This window comes from Melospiza georgiana, chromosome 9, assembly GCF_028018845.1.
Source record: "Melospiza georgiana isolate bMelGeo1 chromosome 9, bMelGeo1.pri, whole genome shotgun sequence".
NCBI classification, from domain to species: domain Eukaryota; kingdom Metazoa; phylum Chordata; class Aves; order Passeriformes; family Passerellidae; genus Melospiza; species Melospiza georgiana.
Window position 1 is genome coordinate 5,814,894 of NC_080438.1, and position 19,493 is coordinate 5,834,386.

Consider the following 19,493-nt stretch of genomic DNA (forward strand, 5'->3'; position numbering starts at 1 on the left):
ACCATTTGTAAAGCCAAACAAAAGTAGGATCATGCAAATACAAAAGCATACTGACACACTAAATACTTATCTTGCCCCATATGGGTAAATGGCGATTAAGAGAATTTCTACTTCCTAAATATTAATCTGAAAGTAAATTTTATAAACATTAGATAACAGGGAGGAGCTCCTTATTCAGGTCAGATAAAAGCAACTGCAAGAAAGTGCATGGCATGCTGTGAAATTGAGTTACAAGGCCTTTAATGTGTTGAAGAGTGTATTCCAAGCCTGCCTTTACAAGCAGCTTAAACCACCACAGCCAGTGCAGACACACACCTTTTTCTTTACACAACTACATTCACTGGATCAATCAGCACCCCAGAACCCCTCAATTCCAGTCCTACATTCCAACCTACTGTCAGTGCTCCCCACCCCACTGCAGTACAAACAAAGCCACTTTAGCTTCAGTTTGGCAGTAAAACACAAACATGAGCAGATCAGGCACTTGGGAAAAGCTTTATACACTGTATTTTATGATCAGTCTTTGACCAAAAATAGGTTTTAATGCCAGAGACAAACTATCATGGTCAAGTCACTCCTTCAAACTAAACAAACTAAACAATTTCAACTCTAACATGAACCTTACTCGAGAGTAAAGCTGTGATTCTCATGAAGACTACTGAGATTTACGTCACCTTAAGTAGTAAGCTACATAAAGAGAAAAAATTTGTATTTTTTCCTTAAGGACATATGATGTAATATTTCAGCCAAGTGCTTCTGAAGAAAAGCAGTAAAAAGAATAAAAATCTTTCTAAAAGAATAATGCATTAATATTTTTTGAGGTAGAGAAAAACATCTGAAGTTTTTTTTTTCTTTAGTAACAAGAAGAGAGATACATGCACTCTGGACTTTCCAGTCATCAGCAGTCAGGTGATGGCCACTCTCACTTCACTTGTGCCATTGGCTCTAGCCCTCTTTTTTGACTCACCACCAAATTATTCACTTCAAACCTCCCTTTTCCTACACATGTAAAGAAAAAAAGGACAGCTGACATACTAGACATGAACAAAATCTAGGAACAGACTCCTATTACTAAACTCAAGCATCTCACTTTTTTTAATTGTCCTTTTTGAGGAAAAGTTTAAAGGATGTAAGAAGTTATTTCTGACCGCATTAGTCAGAACATATAGAAGTTGTTCAGTCCATAATCACATCAGGTTTACTCCCTGATGACCTCAACAGCTGAATGCTGGCTCAGAATCCTGAGGAATTAGGTTTACCATTTGCTTTACCAGCTTAAAGTTTCTAGGAGGGCAGCAACCAGCAGTGAGGAGCTGACAGTAAGGGACAGGAAAGAGCAAATCCAAAGCACTTCAGCTGCCTCAGCTCCAAGCCAGCTCCTTAGCTTGAGCTGCTGGTGGAGTTTAGTTTAAACTACTGGTGTTCAGTTCCAAATGAAAAATACAATCTCTGTTCTGCCACTGGTGATCCAAGGATTGCAACCTCAGGTCAGATAGTGCCTTCCCAAATCCTCAGAGCCAGGACGAGTAGCTCCTCCGACAGCATCTTCCAAAAGATGGCAACAAATTCAGCTGTCAAAGTTCTCCTCACAGCAGGGAACACTGGGAAGTGTGTACTGTTACTGTGAGGAAGTCATTGCTACAAAAGAGGTACCTTGAACAGTCATGCTTCTTTCTATAGAGAAGGTATCTTCCCCTATCCTTTGGTGAATAATATCACACACACACAAAAATCAGGAACAAATATACAGGAGGAATTTTTTCTAAACTCAGCGAAAGAAAACCTACTATGATAAAAGAATTATATTTTTTAAAAATTAGAGTTTCAGATGAGGTTTTCTGACAAAGAGATTTTAAGACCAAAGAACTTTTGAAATACAGTGAAATTATTCAGACATAGTTTCAAGAGAGAGTATGTGTGGAGGTGTGGTATAATGTGTGGCTCTTGCTCCAAAACACATTTTAAGCCATAAGGACAACACAAGGTCTGCAGAAAAATGTTGCTTTTCTCTGTGAGCTTCATGATGCAGCTTGGGTCAAGCCAACCTCTGTGATGTGCATCAGCTCCCAGTGGTTTGCTTATACACAGTCCTGGATAAAAGGTAACTAAGCCATACTACTTGGACTGGTTTGGGTCCAGAACTTACTTTCACATATGTTCATTACTAAGCTGTGGAATGTTCAAACCCAGCAGCTTCCCCACTTCATTCCAGAGAGGCACCCCAAGTTCACTACAGCTGCCTTTGTAAAGCAGCCTAAGTGATTAAAGAGCTACAGAAGGTGAAGAACAGTGATTCTAGAACAGCCAGGGGGATTCAGCACTGAATCAGAGCAAGGACACAGGACAGAAACACTCCTGATTCCTTCCCCCCATTACTCTTCCATGTAGTCACACTGAACCCAGACCTGCAAAAACATATCACATGCAGAACACAAACACCTAGGCAGTGATGGACCATGAATCCATGGGATTGCAGAGCACCACAGGCCAAGGCACTGCTGCAACACACTCATCATCACAGGAGAAAGAATCTAAGCTTCTGGAAAGCCACTGACTTTGCAGAAGCAAACTGCTTTGCAGACCTGACAGATTGAAAAACTTCCTCTGCAAACTGGTCTCCAAAAGTAAAAATAATTTTTACATTAAAAAATTTGCTTGAGTATTATAAGCACCCAAAAAATCGGAAAATATGGAGCTGGGAAAAGACAGCAATTAAGGGACATAAGGGTTGACCTATTTTCAATAAGCAACAAGAAACATGTTTTGGAAGGAAGTTTCTTACCTGCATGAATTAAGACAATCAAGAGCAGGCTAATTAATACTTTTTACTTAGCAGAGAAACAAAATCATCCTGTATTACAGACAGGCTTGTATTAAAGGCAGGCTTCAAGGCCACACAGTTTGCCTGACAATCTCAAACTGCAAAAAAAACCCCAAAAACTGGGAAATAAGTTATACCTATTTTCAGAACTATGGTTCCCCAAGAGAATCTCTGGGACCTTTATGAACAGGAAGGTCCAACAGAACTATGCAGAAATTTATCTTCTGCTAACTGAAGTCTGAAGTAGAAATACACACCAAAAGACATGGTTTATTCCCTTTTTTGAGCTACAGGATACTGTGCAGGACAGCAAAATGAGCATTAAACTGAGGAGCCTTGCAATCACTCCATGACTCACATTTCCAGACGACTGAAGTGGTGTGGTGACTCTCCCATCCCTTAGGGAACAGGACATGGACAGTGCCTCCCACACAAACACAGAACAGAAATATATCTAAACTCTGCATTAGTCTGGCTTCCACCCCATGAGCTTCCTACCTTTAATGGGGACACCTTCCCCAGAAAGCCACAAGTGCTGCAAACACACAAAGCTTCACCTTTCTATGCTTCTTCCCTGAAAGACTAAACAATGCGATAAAATTCCATTATTCTCTACATTGAGGCACTACAACTCACTAGCTGCTCCAAAACCCTTTACTCTGAGTGACATTTGCAGAAGAAAATTCTAGATGTCATAAAATCATTTGCTTAAATCTCACTGACCACAACAGCACTACAATTTAAGCTTTAATCTCAACTCCTCTCTGCGTAACCTTTTTTTTATGAGAAACTGTCTCTGAGCTCATACTACAAACTGTTGTATTATCCACAAATTGTTTCCCAGTTTTATCTCTGGCAGTGAAATACTATGTAAAGAACATAATGGGAAAAACAAACAACCATTTATTTGGCTTACTGATATGATTTCCCAGGAATAAAATCAACTTAATGAGCAACAGAGCAGTATCACTGTATTTTAAACATATATGTAGACAAATTCTTATTTCCAGAAAAGCACTGTTGAGAACAAAAATCTTGTCAAATCAAAAAAAAAAAAAATCAAAACAAAGCCACAAAAAATGAAGCAAAAAACCCCACAACTAGAAAGTAACCACTGGCTTATTTTGGCAACACTGTCTCCTCTGAGAAAGCAAACCCCCACTACGTAGCCAACAGCAAATAATTAGTCTGTTCATGATGGCAAACTGTTTGGAATTGTTGTACTGGGTGCCTAGATACAGAGGTTTTTCCAGATCCTCTTACACTTCAATAGCCAAAATCAATCTCATAGCCAAAGAAGAGCAATTTAAGGAAAACAGACTCAAAGGAGAGCTACACAAACAAGAACATGTCTGTTTTCCTTCAAAAACATACTGCATCTGCATCTCCTCAAATAAATGATAAGCAGCACTTGTCAAAAACACCTCAGTGTGAATACTGAGACATTTAGTGCAAAGGAGAGAACCAGCTTTCCTGACTTGAATCTCTGTGTCACACACAACCCACTGAACCACTTAAATATTATTACACAGTCACAGTGTGGAGCTGCTTGAGGAGAAAAAATACTGCTTTTATTAAGCTTAAAATTAAAACCACAGAGGTAAAGATCCATTCCCATAGGAATGGTGGGCATATGGTTGGTTCTGAGCTGGAGCATTACTCAAGCAAGGCAAACTGTAAAAACTGATCTCAAGGCCTGAAACGTACAAACGGGGTGGCAGAAGCACCATGAACACTGGATGAAATGCCAGGTAAGTGGAAGCATGTCAGGAAAGCTGCTGGCTACAAAGGTAGACACCCAGCAAACTGGGAGCTTCCTTCTGTTTACTTGTACAATTTGAGCAAGCAGGAGTCATGGAAGACAAGCTACACCTCAAACAAAACAAAGTTAAAAACAAGGTTGGTGGGATTCTTTTGAACAATTATTTAAATAAATTTGCAGGCCTAAGATTTGTCCACACACAGAAGAGAGACATCAGCAGGAGAACAGAGCACACACTTGTCTCTTCCTGCCACAGACTGATTCATATTTCAAAGTATAGCGGATGTGAGCTTATCCAATTAGTGCTAAACCAACCTAAGGAAATATATTTTATTCTCATCCACTCAGGAGAAACCCCTCTCTTCTCTATTTATTCCCTTCCAAAGAGTATAACAGGTAAGTGTTCTGCTACTCTATAGGGATGTTACCAGTCTTTATGTGTTTAAAACAAAAATAAGCCAACAAACCACACTTTATACATCAAGTTCTGGCAAACAGGTTTTTTCATTTAAGCAGTAGCTCATTCTGCCTCAAGGATAAAGCAACTCTAGTACACTTTCACACTGTTTCCCTGACACCAACTGAAAAAAATAACACTTGAAATTCTGCAGCCAGTAATTGTTTTTTAACTTTGAAACGTTGCATACTCTTACTTGCTGCTTTATATTTTCCAAAGCTGGAGATGGCAAACCCAAGTTGCTTTTTTTGTCATTGCTATACGATGCTGGCAGGCAGCATTCAAAGTGAAACCAATCACCAGCCAAGTTACCAAACTGTATCACCAATCAAAAATATAATGACCTATATTCCAGATGAAAGCATAAGCATGATGCAATCCTTGTTTTAAGGAGATTATTCAATGGTTTATTCCCTAACTGTAAAAATAACAGTATGGGTTTAATGCAGCCAGTGGAGCAACCTCGGCCCATTATATAAATTGAATATTTCAACCAGGAATTTTCCTCACATGCTGCTATGTCCAGAAGTAATCACATGATGTAGAGCAAAAGAGCCCATATGGAAGAGCAGTATGAGACCAGGCAGCAGAGATCCCAGGTGCCAGTCCTCTTCTGTGCCAAAAGAGTGCCTTATCCTGTGTCACCACGACGCCGAAACCCAACAGAAATCCTGACTCCCTGCCCTGCACTGACTGCCTCCAGGGTTAGTAAAATCCTTGTTCCTCCAAGGCAGAATTGGAAGTTATGACAATTATTACCTTGAGGTTTGCAATGTGCATTCTGGGAATAAATAATGGCAAAAAATCTTGCAAAAACACAGCAAAAGTAATTAGTTTTCTTGATGCAATTTTCTTATTTCACATTAGCCAAGAAGCATGAACAAACCCAGTACCTATCTGATGAGGCTGGCTATCCAGAGCAGTGTAGATTTTAAGTGCTTCATCATATTTATAGTTTGATATATTCACTTGACTGCATAAAAGAAGACATGAGAAGCCAAAAATCTATGTTTACTATGCCTTTTTTTCTTAATCAGAGTCTCTCTCTCAAAGTTTCAGAGAGCTTCCCAAATATTACCACACCGTACCATCAGTTTCAACATAAATGATGCATGGTGTTCATTAAACGTAGACATAAAAGCTTACTATCCCTGTTTACATACTGAATACTCCCACAAAATACTTTTACTTAAGGAAACAAAGTCAAAGGCAGCTAATCTAAAAGTAAAAACTAATCACAGAAAGGTGAAATGGTCAAACAAAAAGGCCATGCTCTAAGAAGTGGTTATATAAGCCTGTCCTTTCCACAACCTTATTTTCAGCATCCCACCCCTTTCTCCTTTAAGTTAAAAGTGTTAAGTTATGGACAAGCTGCTACTGAAAGGTCAAACACACAGTTAAGAGACTGCAACTACCAAAGGCAGTGTCTCAACCAGCCTCAGAGCCAGAGAGGGCAGTGCTGCCCTGCCAGGAACAAACCCATGGAACAAGCAAAGCATGTTCAAAGCAAGGAATCCAAACCTGTCACAGCACATGTTGCAGTCAGGACAGCCAGGACACACAGAGTACCACCATACAATACCAGAAAGCTTCAGCCCACACAGAGCACCACCACACCACTTCAGAGGGCTGCAAGCATGTGCCTTTCTTGTTCTTTAGCCCAACCTTTTATCCCCTCCTGTTGATGCATTGCACCTGTGTGCCCTCTGCTCCCTTTGGTGGCTGCTCAGTGCCCCTGGGCACTCCATGGCTCATTGCTGTCAGTGCTGCTCACCTGCTGCTCACAGCTGCAGCCAACTGGAGATGAGGCTGGGCCATCCCCACTCCCAATTACCCCAAACTGTGTCCCTATACTAACCTGAATAGGAAGAGTGACCTAGAAGAGCACCAGCATCCCACCCCTCATCTGAGTGAGAGTCATCTCTGTGCAAATTACCAGTGGGGTGTTCAGAAGCCCCAGCAAAAGCAACGATAATTAACTGCACAACTGCACTGTGCAAATGCAGAATTGCTGCGGCACCTTACATGAATTTCCTGGGCAATGTGCACAATAACTCACCTGATCTTTCCATACTCCCTAGTGAGACCCCTGAGCTCAAGTACTGCCAGAAATAACAAAAAACAGAATCACAAAGGCCAGAGAGAGAAACTGGGAGAGACTGCTGGAACAAGGATCACTTAAATTGGTCTTATTACACTCTTTTATTTCTCTGGCTACTGTAAAAAGCTCGATTCTAAACCACATTTCAGTCTGACCCCTTTATGTTCAGTCTGACTTACTGATGTCTCTATATGATGAAAGAAAAGAAGAATCAGAAAGGGGAAGAAGCTATAGGGTCAAAAGCAAATTATAACTCAAAAAAGCTATGGAGAACTTCCAACTTCATATTACTGTTTCAAAACTTGACAAAGTATTTTCTTGGACATTTTGATCAACTCATTTCCTCTGTCCACATCTAACAGCAATAAACACTAAGATTTAACCTTCAAAACAATGTAAAAATCATTTGCTGACTTCCATTCCTTACTTGTTTCCTCAGAATTGTTTAACAGTTATGTCCAAGAATAATTCCAGTTATCAGTTCCTGACTTCTTGCGAGTTTAGACTGCCAACAGTAATTTTTAACAATTAACATCAAGTACAGCAGGGTTAAAAACACCTCTTATGGTAGGAGTGTACCTCTGCGAGCAAACACAAACTGTCTACAGAAACAGAAGGGACCAATGTCACCAGACTGCCTGATCCAAGTTCCAGCTTAAGTTTTACTCCAGAAACAACTGCTGGCACACACAAAAACTTCTCATTTGACACCACTGCTGTTTTGCACTCCTGTGCTCACAAACACTTAAGTTCAAGCAGAAGTACTGAAAGGCTACCCAGATTTCAGTAGTATCTGGAAGATGCAGGAGGTGGAAAATGGCCTTAAAAAAAAGCTGCAAATCTTCCTGCCTTCTCTGCTAAGATCACACTTCATTACCAAGCACCAAAGTGAGCACAACAATGCACAGAACACAGACCAAACTCAGCAGCCAGCACCAGGGGCAGCCATGCAGCACTGCCACCAACCAGTTATTTGAGAGTTCTCTTCAAAATAACAGGAAATTATGAAAGTATACACCAGTGGAACAAAGTAAAATGAAGGGTTTACAGAATGAAAAAAAAATCCATTTCCTGCCACATGCATTTCAGGTTAGTCAGTCTAAATCATATAATCTAGTATTTGTTTCTCAGTAACAGCCAATTAAAAAACCTCCAAGCTTCTAAGGGAAAAAAATACCAGCTTGCAGTATTCAAACTCTTAATAAAGGGGAAAACACCAATATCTTATTTAAATACAAAGAAAAAATAATTATTTTCTAATTATTTTCAAATTTTAGTCAGCTCCAAATTTCTCCACCAATTTTTAAATTAAAATTCTGGACCTTGTATTTTGCATCTAAATACACACAGGAAGAGACAAAGCACTGGACTAGGAATATTTGCATTTTATTTTCACACTGATTTGCCTGCAGAGGCCTGAGCACTGAAAACACACAGCAAAGCCTTTGCCCTTAATTAAAATCTTGGGACAAGAATAAAGAATTAGAAAATAAAGAGAAAAATAACACATACATACTTTTAAAATTGTAATGTATTTGTTGAAAGTATAAATAGGTATTTGTATTTTTACAAATTTGTATACTGCAATAGATCTGTGGATCTCAGCAAAATAATTTTGTCAAATTTCAGGAAAAAACAGTAATATTTTGCATAGGCAACAGAAGTACAAATTACTGTACTACAAACTGTCTTACTGAAAGTAAGATTAAAAGATTAAAATGACTGAAGTACAAACTGTCTTACTTTGCTGAAATACAGGATAACAAGACACCAGATCTCTGCAAAGTGCAATGATCAAGTCAAAATATTTAAATTTATCTTTAAACTGGTTTCCACTGAAGGAACTTCAGAAAGGGCAGATTGCTACAGAATTTGTAACCAAAACATTCAAACCCACCTGGAAACATGCCACTCTTACACCACTGTGAAGCTCTAACACCTCCTGAGTAATTGTACTCAGCAGAAAAGCAAAGCATTCAAATATAACTACTTCTCAAATAAACATTGTAGGGAACAGAAGAGGAAATTCATTTCTGGTTAAAACAAAAACCAATTTACCAGAACAGGATCCATTTCCCTAAACAGTAGCAAAGATTATCAAAACTAACTATACAATTAATTTACACTAAAAGTCAATCCTTTGAGTAAGATTCTTGGACAAAGCCTCAACTCCCATTCTTTTTCCTTCCAAAACAAAGAATTAAGTCATATGCATGGACAACTCCAACAGATCAGCATCTGCAATTTGCTTTCTACCCCCAAAAAATTTGGCTGTGTGACTTAAGGTACATACAATAGATATGACCTAATCAGAAAGGTCAGCAATACCTGAACTGAAAGCACAGCTACCTAACTTAGCCCAACACCCTGAAAGTCAGAGGTTTAAGCATCACCTACCACTGACAAGAAGTGTAACCTCAAGAATATCCCATAATGACTAAGTAAGTGTCTTCTGGAAACTTGTACCATCACACCTTGCAACACAAGGTGTACCACATACAGAGGTTTTGGTGATGAAAGTATAAATAAATACACACACACACACAAAATGTAAGAGACATTCTGAGAGTCATGTTTATTTATTTACCTGCAAGAGAAGACCACGGATTGGTCATGACTGGTTACTCAAAAGGGACTCCTTTCATTAAAAGAATTAATAGTGCACAAGTTTCATAGCATATGCTGAGAAAGGACTTTGTTGTCAGTCACATTCACACTGATTTCATTCCTCACCTGTGTCACTGATACACTGTATGACAGAAACCAACATATTTCACTTCTAAGCCCAAGAGTGACATGGAAACCTTATTAAGCCATTTAGCAAATGGCCTTCAAGATCCACTCTTAGATTCACTCATTGACTGAAATTCTGTTCTGACAGTTTACTGCTGCTAAAAACACCTTTCTATTTCCTTTTCTCTGCCCTTTTACCTTTTCTTCTCTAGTTAGAGATCATATGGGAGATAGCAAGAATTTGAGCAATTAAGACAGGAAGCTGTCCACCATCATTAGTAATGAGCTTTACTATTTAAAAGTTTGCCAGTAGCCTAACGTAAAATGAAAGATTACACAAGAAGGCAAATGTGCAGATTACAATTTTACCACTAATTACCACAGTTAATGTGCACTGTTTTGCATCAAAATGTAACTCCAGAATCTTTCTACTATAGCAGAAAACACCTCAGAACTCCCAACCATGCTAAAAAGGGTATTTCTAGTCTACACAGAGGAAAAATATTCCCCATATTATCCATACCAAAGCCCTATTTGGACAGATCAGCCACACCAGTAAGTGACATACCCAAGGCTTTACCTTCATACCACTGAATCACCAGAACACCAGTACAAATCACACTTACACCAGTCAGGAAACTGTAGGATACATCAAGCACATGCAGAGGGTTTAAACTAACCAAGAACTTAATTTCAGACTGTCTACACAAATTGTAACTCAAGAACTCATCACGTTATTTATCTTGAATAAAAAATGCTTCAATTTCCAAAATTTTAGTTTATCCCAATAATTTCTCAAATGGTTTTATGCATCAACAGAAAATAATTAAATTAATTCCAACTGGAAGCATTTATGTACAGATGGCATCAAATATTTATCCACCCATCTTGCTGTTAAATATTGACATCTCCTTTTCAATGAAAGGGGAAAGGCATACACTGATACACTGAAGACATACATTTCTACATGGAGTTAGTTGTTCTAGTGATGAGGGAAGAAAATTAATTAAAAAAAAGAGCTGTGGATCATTTTACTCACTGCTTTGTCTCCTTGGTACAAATTGCACTCTGCATCTCAGACAGGGCCTATCCCCTTATCCAAGAGTGTGATACTGCTTGCTGCTTGTGTAGGGGGAACTGAAATCTTCCATTCAACCACAACAAGCTGAGGTTAGAATCATTCATTAACCAACACTTCAACTAATTTCACAGTTTTACCTATTCACAGATAGAAAAGTTTTGATCTCTGCTTCACAAGCACCCAGCAGGCAGACGCTGGAGAAGTTACCCAAGAGCAGCCCAAAGACATAAGGTTTAGAATGGCATTAGGAAAAATCAACATAGGCAGCAGAAGGAAAAGTAAGGAAGAAGTGCTCTCTGTGCTCAGTGGAACAAGTCACCTGTTAACAAAGTACATGGAAAAGGATGACATACATACAGCTTTTTTGCCCCAGTTTTCACTGGCAAGGTCCACTCAGAAGCCTTCCAGACCCCTGAGCCCAGTAGCAGTCTGCTGGAGTGAGAAGTCCCCTCCAAAAGAGAAAGATGAAGTTTGGAAGCACTTCAGAAAATGGGAAACATACAATCTATGTAACCAGATGGGCTATATCTAAGAAGCCTGAGGGAGCTGGCCAGTGTAGCTGAGCTATCACACTCTACCACTTTTCAAAGGCCATGAGACTGTGAGAGGCTCCTTCTGACCAGAAAAAAGGCAAATATCACAACCAATTTCAAGAGCAAGGAGGAGGATTCAGGCAACCACAGATCAGCCAGCCTAACCTACGTCCATGAGAGGATTATAGAGCAAATCCTCCTGGAAGGCATCCCTCTGCTCAAGGAGCACAGGAAGATGACAGGGAATAGCCACCATGGATTTAGCAAGGACTGATGATGCCTGAAGAACACAAGAGCTTACTGCAATGAGATGTCTGGCTTAGCAGAGGATGGAAGAGCACAGGACACAGAAGGCCAGTAACAACAGTCTCCCACAGCATCCCTACAGCCAAACTGGTGAGACAGGGGTAAGGGAGCAGTGAGGTGTTTGGGAATTTGCCAGGACTGCTGAGCTGAAAGAATAGCCACAGCTGTACCAAGCTCCATGCAAGCAGTTGCAGTGGCATCTCCTAGGGATCACCTGGATGAAACCAGCAGTACCACCCAATGTCTTGAGGAATCATCTAGACGATGGGACAGGCTGCATCCTCAGGAAGTTTCCAATGACACCAAAGTGGGAGGAGTGGTCAGCTCCACTCAGACCTGGCCAGGCTGGAGAAAGGCACCAGTAAGACTTTGTGAAGCTCAGTGAAGGCATGTGTGGGTCCTGTATCAGTGGCAGAACAACCTCCTGTGACAAGACAGGCTGAACACAAACTAGATAAAGACTCAGTTTTTCAGAAAAGTATTTGGAGATCCCAGCAGACAGAACTGTGAAAACAAGTCACCAGTACATGCTCACAGCAAAGGCAGCTGAGCACAGCGTGGGCTGGATGCAGGAGTCCAGGCAGCAGGTCCAGGGAAGGGTCAGTCCCCTCTGTTGAGCACCTGTGAGCCCATGGCTGCAGTGCAGCTCCCTGGTGCAGGACTCACACAGACACTCTGGAGCACGTCCAGTGGCCAAGCTGGCCAGATGGCAGGAGCACATGGTGTACAATGAGAGGCTGATGGAACTGAGTTTGCACAATCTGCTCAAGAAAAGAGCTCTAAAGAATCCTTACTGTCAGCTCTCTAATGAAAGGCTGCAGAAGAGAGAACTGGACTCTTCTGGATAATGGACATTGACACGTTAAGAGGCAACAGACACAAGTTGGAAAGTAAATTTCAACTACCTTAAACGGAGGGAGGGCGGAAAGAAAAAATCATTGAGTGCAGTCAAATGTGGAAACAGATTGCCCAGAAAGATGTTAAAGGCTGGAACAATCTTATCTAAATTATTCCTACTTTAATATATGCAGGGAGTTGGATTAGATGACCTCCAGAAGCCCCTTCCAACCTAAATGACTGTTTTAGGAATTTACTATTTGACCTGCCAATCATTCTATATTAGAAACTTTCCTTCAGCAGGTTTTGCATCAGGTTTATTACTTTCAATCATGTGTTTAAAACTCCAGTTCTCCTGTACATACAGTCAGCCTACATCCAGTGTTGTACACAGAAATGTACATATCTCTTATCTTCTTGCCCTTAGAACTTCTTCCCTTTGTACTGCTGTGCTTCCCCCACAAGCAGGGAATATGTTTTCAGCATCAGAAAAATTCTGCACTTATAAGCTACCTTGATCTAAAAAACCCCACACTTTCTTCAGTATTCTGGCTCATGATACAGGGAGACAAGAGTAGGAAAGCAGATGGCTGTGACCCATCTCAAAGTGGTAAATGTTACTTTTTACCCTCTGACCACTTAAAAACATCAGAAAGATACTTCTGCTACTCTTTCCAAAGAATAAGAAATATTCCATGAAAGACACAATCTAACAGATGTTTACCACAAGGGCCTTACTCACCTTTCAGAGCAATCTATTTTACTAAGCAGATTTTGGTGCCCCATTTATGTATTTATGTTCTGTTTACAAACAGTCACACCCAACAAACTAGTTTGTCAGCATCACAAAGTCCCCTCTGGGAACACTCCTGACAGCAAATTTAAATAAACACCTTAACAGCCACAGAGGTTTTCTAATAATCTACACATTGGTTTTGTTTCTCTTTAAAGTTAAGAATACAGAAAAAAGGTGAAATAAATTATTTTCAAACACGTCAGTCATTTTTAAGGACTAGGACTCCATCAGAGAACAAAGAATGCCTTCACCAATCCAGGTTACAATAACGGATCCTTCAACAGCTGTACCAGAATAACAGAGTAAGATTGAAACTGGAACAAACTGCCAAAGGTATGAATTTCACAAAACACATCTTATCAAAATATACTTGAAAACAACTTAACCTTCACTAAAAGGACACATTCAGGAAGCTCAATGTTAATGCCTGAAATGTGCATTTTAATTTTCACTTAATAGCTCAAGATTAAAATTCATGGGGAGAAGCTGAGAATTATTACAGGAATGATTAGTGTAGCTGGTGGCCCAAAGAGCAAACAAACCTTCCATGGTGTATTTCCACACATTTTTGCATCCTTTTTGTTAAAAGTGCCTTTTGTTTTTAATACCAAGATGAAGAGTGCCAATAAAACCTATCAGTCCATGGGGTGCATAAAATGAGTATAATCCCATGACAAATTAATCTAAACTAGAAATCAGAAAGTGTGTAATTACTAAGGTCAGTCAAGTTTGAAATAGCCTTCCTATTATAGCAGAGGTAATAGCAATATACAACTAATTATTTTTAAATTAGAGCAGAATAAATTTACAAAAACCCCTAACAATGCCGAGATCACTCCCTGAAACTAAGAACTCACCAAAAAGTTCAGAGAGCAGAACAGATGAACAAAGGAGAGAGAAGAAGAAAACCACAGCAATTTCTGTGGGCCCAGAGAAGAACACAGACACATAGATGGCTTTTGAGTCCATTTAATGTTGTCAAAAGCCAATAAAAATTACACCATGGCTTCATAATCAATATAAGACAGTACTGGCAGAAAAAAAAGAGACACCACCCTTACTATCATTGCTATCTTCACCACAATGTATGTTCTTCCAGCAGCACTGGCTTCTGCCATTAACTCAGTGACCACAAAGCCAGGTCCCAGCTAAGGACATCACAACACTCTCCACTCTCTCCCCTACCAACATAACTTCTTCCTCTGGACTAAGCCCACGTCCTCATGGCCGGGCAAGTGAGCTGGGTCAGGAAGTTGTTGTAATCAGAGTACCTCAGGGAACAAAAAAAAAGAAGAAATAGAAGTACATCTTTTAACCAGATTAGTTCTTTTTACTCACTTCCTGACTGTGGAAGTCCCTTTGATGAGAGAAGAGAAGGAGCAGCCACAACACAAACTGTCTTGATATGCCAGGGAGTACACCAGGTACACAAGAGAGACACATTATAAACTTGATCTTTTTGCAATCCCCTTACTAACAGCACATAACTTCATCTGTGAATCACTTTTTAAAGAACTGAATTATATTTTTAACAAATCAATACATTTCAATTAAACCATTTTAAAACACTGTAGAGCAATTTTTACAGTTCTCATATGCACAGCCAAACTGTTCATAGACCCTGAGTCCTTTCAGAAAAAACCAGTTATATTAAAAATCAAATAAATAAAACAAAACTAACCCAGCATGATTTTCCACCTCTGCCTAAAACAGAAGGAAGTAGTGGAAGGCTCTGTCACTGAGTTTTGGGGTTCATCAGCTGGTGCTGGTTCCCCTCCAGACACTCGCAGCATTCCTACAACAGTGGAGTCAATTTGTGCTTACTGTATTTATAGTCTTTTCAAGTTTCAACTACAAAGTAAGTTATTAATCATATAATTATTACCATCTAACTCACATAAACAGAGTTAGCTACAATCCCACTTAAAACCTAGGCAGAGGCATAATTTGCAGAACCAACCTTATAGGCCCAGTAAACCTTCATACAATCTGGAGGCAGGCTAGTCTGATAGGCAGTCAGGATTTGGCCTATATCATAGAGATATCGTTAAATAAAGCCACAGCACCTTTTCTGCACTTAAAGGAGTAACAAAATGCTGCCTGTACCATCAACAAGACATCTTTCTGGAAACTGAAAGCACACCTGCCCCTCTGAAAGTTTTAGCTGAAAAAAACGTGGTGATGAGACTAGAGCATGACAGTGAGAGAGAGAAGCAATGCTTACCTAAGCAAGTTATTTCTTAATTGTCACTCGATTTTTTTCTCTGTTTTAAAGAAGAACTGACATTTTGAATCTTTTTTTCCCCCCTCTTAGCCACACGATGGATGGATACAGCTGTGAAACGTGGTAGGATAGTCCTTATTCACAGCACTATCAAACCAAGTACTCGTGGCAACACAGCTTTGAGTGTGACAGCAGGAGCAAAGTACACACGACACTGCAGGAACTTATCCAGGAGGAGAGTCAGCAAGTCCATTTCCTTCACTGCCGTCCCTGCTTCAGGTGGTGATAGCAGGTTTTCAAGTACTTTTATCTAAAGACAAGAATTTTGTACCAGCTTACCGGTTGGGAGAGAGTGGATAAGGGCTTAAAAAAATAAACCACCAGAAAGAAAACAAACAACCAGGGGGAAAAAAAGAAAAGAAAGAAACAGACAACCAGCCCAAAACAAAACATAACGTAGATGAAATTGAATGAAATTGAATAAAACGGAATGAAACTGACGCATGCAGACGCACAAATTTAAGACAGTAGTTTGCTAGTCCGGGCTCTTGGGAAGTGACTTCACTTTTCCCGCGGAGGAGGCAGGGAGATGAGCGCTTCCACAGCGCTCTCGCATTCCTGACCACGAAAACAACTTTATTTTTTAAATCCTGCCCTGTGCTCCAGCTCCTCTCCTCCCGGAGCGCCACTGCCCAGGGAACTCCACACGCACAGACAAACACCAAATAACACGAACCGGCGGAACCATCGGCCCGCGGCCAGCGAGGAGCCACCTCAGGTCAGCGGGCACGATCTATCTGTCTATCCCCCGTGACACGGGCTGGGCCGGCGGCTCCCTCTCCTCCCGCGCCCGTTCTCCTGAAGGAGCGGCGACCTCCCCGCCCGCGCCCCTCATGACACCCGCTCCGCCCCGCTCGGCCCGGCGGGGCAGGCCCGGGACAGCGTCGCGATCTCTCACCGGTGCAGCCGGGCCGTCCTCCCCGCGCTGCCGCTGCCTCCAGCCCGGCGGGGCCGCGCAGCCGCCTCAGGGCCGGGACAGCGTCGCCCACATTCCGGCGGCGAGAGGGCGGGCGGGTGCGCGCGCACGGCTGACACGGCGTGAGGGCGGGAGGGAAGGAGGGACGGCGGAGGGACGGCGGGGCGGCCGCTCTCAGGCAGCCGCTCTCGGCTGCGACAGGCTCGCCGGCAGCCCGGGGAGTGCGGGGGGCGTGCGGCTCCGCGGCCGGCCCGGCCCGGCTTGCTGGCTTGTGCGGCCCCTCTGGGACACAATTATAGAATAGTTTGGGTTGGAAGCGGGCTTAAAGACCATCTCATCTTACCTCCTGCCGTGGGCAGGGACAGCTTCCACTAGAGCAGGTTCCTTCAAGCTCCGTCCAGCCTGGCCTTGGACACTTCCAGGGATGGGGCAGCCACAGTTTCTCTGGGGAACCTCTGGCAGGGCCTCACCACTCTCACAGGGAGAAATTCGTTCTTAATATCTAATCTAACCCTGCTCCCTAGTGGTAAGCAATTCTTCTGGGTCCTGTAACTACGTGCTGTTGCAAGTAAATTCTCCCTGTAAGTTCTCTTCATGTACTGAAAGGCCACAATGCATTCTCTTCACCCCAAAGCCTTCTCTTTTCCAGGCTGAACAATCCCAACTCTCTCAGCCTTTTATGACAGCAGTAGTGTTCCATCCCCCGATCATCCTGGTGCCTCCTCTGGATATTCCAACAGGTCCGTGTTCCTTCTCTGCTGGGACCCCAGAACTGGAGGGAGGTGAGGTCTCACCTGAGCAGAGGGGCAGAATCCTCCCCTCTGCTGCTGCCCCCACTAATTTAGATAAATGCTTCTCTCCCACCTGTCAGAAAGCATCCAGCAGGCACTGAAATGTGTCAAAATCCTCGTCCACAACTGAAGGACAATGGAAGCAACCTCTAAATCATGGTGCTCTTTGGCAAAAATGAATTAAGCTTGCCTTCCGATTTTGTACGCTGGTCTTGCCAAGTGGGGTAGATTGTGTTTGCTTGGTGGTTTGGTGTGGTTAAACAAATATTTAAAAAGTAAATATCTATGCTTAATTAAGTATCACCATTGTTTATGTTTAAATAAAATGTTTAAATTACAACAGCTTGTCTTGTTGGCTTGTGTGTGAAACAAATTACATTTAAACTACCCACAGCACCTATACAGCTTGTCTGTGTCCTCCCCATTTCAGATGGGTTCAGTAAAATCTTAAGGAATGTCAGGTCACAGCCTTCAATAAAACAACTTTAGCACAAAAGCCAGTGGACTGTGTCCTGTTGCCCCTGGGACAGCCAGACTGCCCATGTGGGCATTGATTTTAGGCTGTTTTCTTGTCACTACGGTCGAGAGGTTTGTTTGTTACATGGTCTTTTTTGAGCTGAACTGTCATAAAAAAAGGCAAGCAGGCAACCAGGCAAAGGAGAGCATTTCACAGGAGAAAAAAAAAAGAAAAGCCAGACTCTCTAGCCAGCTCCCCATTTAAGAATTCTTACTATTTGTCTATAAATGGTGTAAATTCAATTACCTCCAGATTACTTTTATCCCACCACAGGTTCAGATAAACCACAAAAGCATGGGGAAATCAGAAGAATTCAGAGAGAGGAGGAAAATTATTTTAATGACTATGGCAATAGAGAAATAATAAGAAGAAGAGAGTAGCCCTGGCACAGTACCCAGGCACTGCACACTGGTGTATGAATGTGGGTAATAAACAGGAGGAACAGAAAATCTAAACAAGGCAAGGCAAGAAAGGATGAGGCAAAAAAGGGGCAAGGGAAGGACAGAGAGGGGCAATGCAATGGAGGGGTGGGGTAGGCAAACGCAGAAGGAAAAGCCAAACAAGGGAGGGGCAAAACATGGCAAGGGCAGACGAGAGAGGGGCAATGAAAGGCAAGGAGGGGAAAGGCAACAGGAAGTTAAGGCAAGGCAAAGAAATAAAGGGAGGAGGTCAGCAAGGCAAGGGATAGGCAAAGGAAGGAAAGCAAAGGCAGGGTAAAGGAGGGAGGGAATAGGAAGGCAAGGCAGTAGAGAGGAAAGAAGGGCCAAGGCAGAGGCAAAGCAAGACAAGGCAAGGTAGGGGCAAGGAAAGGAAAATGACAGCAAGGCAAGGGAGAGGTAGGCAAGGCAAGGGAGGGGAAAGGCAAAGAAGGGGCTAGGCAAGGAAAGACAAGGGAAAGGAAAGAGTGGAGTAAGACAAGAGTGGATTATGGGATGGGCAAAGAAAGGAAAGTGAACGTAAGGCAAGGAGGGGCAAGGGTAGAGGGGTCATGGGGGGCAAGGATAGGCAAGGCAGAGGAAGAGGAAGGGCAAGGTAAGGGATGGGCAAAGGAAGGACAAATAAGGCAACACAATGGAGAGGCAGGGTGAGAAAACACTAGAGAGGCAAGGCAAGGGAGGGGCAAGATGGAGCCAGGGAAAGGCAAGGAGGGGTAAGTCAGAGAGGCAAGGTAAAGCCAGGCATAGGAAGAGCAAGTCAATACAAGGCAGGAAAAGGGAGAGGAAAGAATGGGGCAAGGGAGGAGCAAAGCATGGCAAGGAAATAAGGGGTAATAGAGGGGCAAGGCAAAGGAGGGGAAGGCAAAGGAGGGGAAGGGAAGGGAAGGGAAGGGAAGGGAAGGGAAGGGAAGGGAAGGGAAGGGAAGGGAAGGGAAGGGAAGGGAAGGGAAGGGAAGGGAAGGGAAGGGAAGGGAAGGGAAGGGAAGGGAAGGGAAGGGAAGGGAAGGGAAGGGAAGGGAAGGGAAGGGAAGGGAAGGGAAGGAAAGGAAAGGAAAGGAAAGGAAAGGAAAGGAAAGGAAAGGAAAGGAAAGGAAAGGAAAGGAAAGGAAAGGAAAGGAAAG

The 19,493-nt window shown here is 42.1% G+C and overlaps 1 protein-coding gene and 1 long non-coding RNA gene across 4 annotated transcripts in view; one reads left to right on the forward strand and one right to left on the reverse strand.

The window, feature by feature from the left end:
• The window catches only part of RABGAP1L (RAB GTPase activating protein 1 like), a 229,205-nt gene extending 212,513 nt beyond the window's left edge, over window positions 1-16,692 (reverse strand). The window contains exons 1-3 of one of the 3 annotated variants that reach the window (XM_058030212.1): window positions 16,610-16,692; window positions 15,652-15,961; window positions 15,109-15,222 (exon numbers count right to left, since the gene is read on the reverse strand). The gene's annotated coding sequence lies outside the window, so the exon portion shown is untranslated. The remainder of the gene's footprint in view (window positions 1-15,108; window positions 15,223-15,651; window positions 15,962-16,609) is intronic. The other 2 variants (XM_058030210.1, XM_058030211.1) reach the window with 2 other exon arrangements.
• Window positions 16,260-17,758, forward strand: LOC131086929 (uncharacterized). Its single transcript, XR_009114805.1, has 3 exons — window positions 16,260-16,429; window positions 17,277-17,409; window positions 17,499-17,758. It is a non-coding gene; the product is annotated as an uncharacterized LOC131086929 (long non-coding RNA).
• The last annotated feature ends 1,735 nt before the right edge of the window (window positions 17,759-19,493 follow it).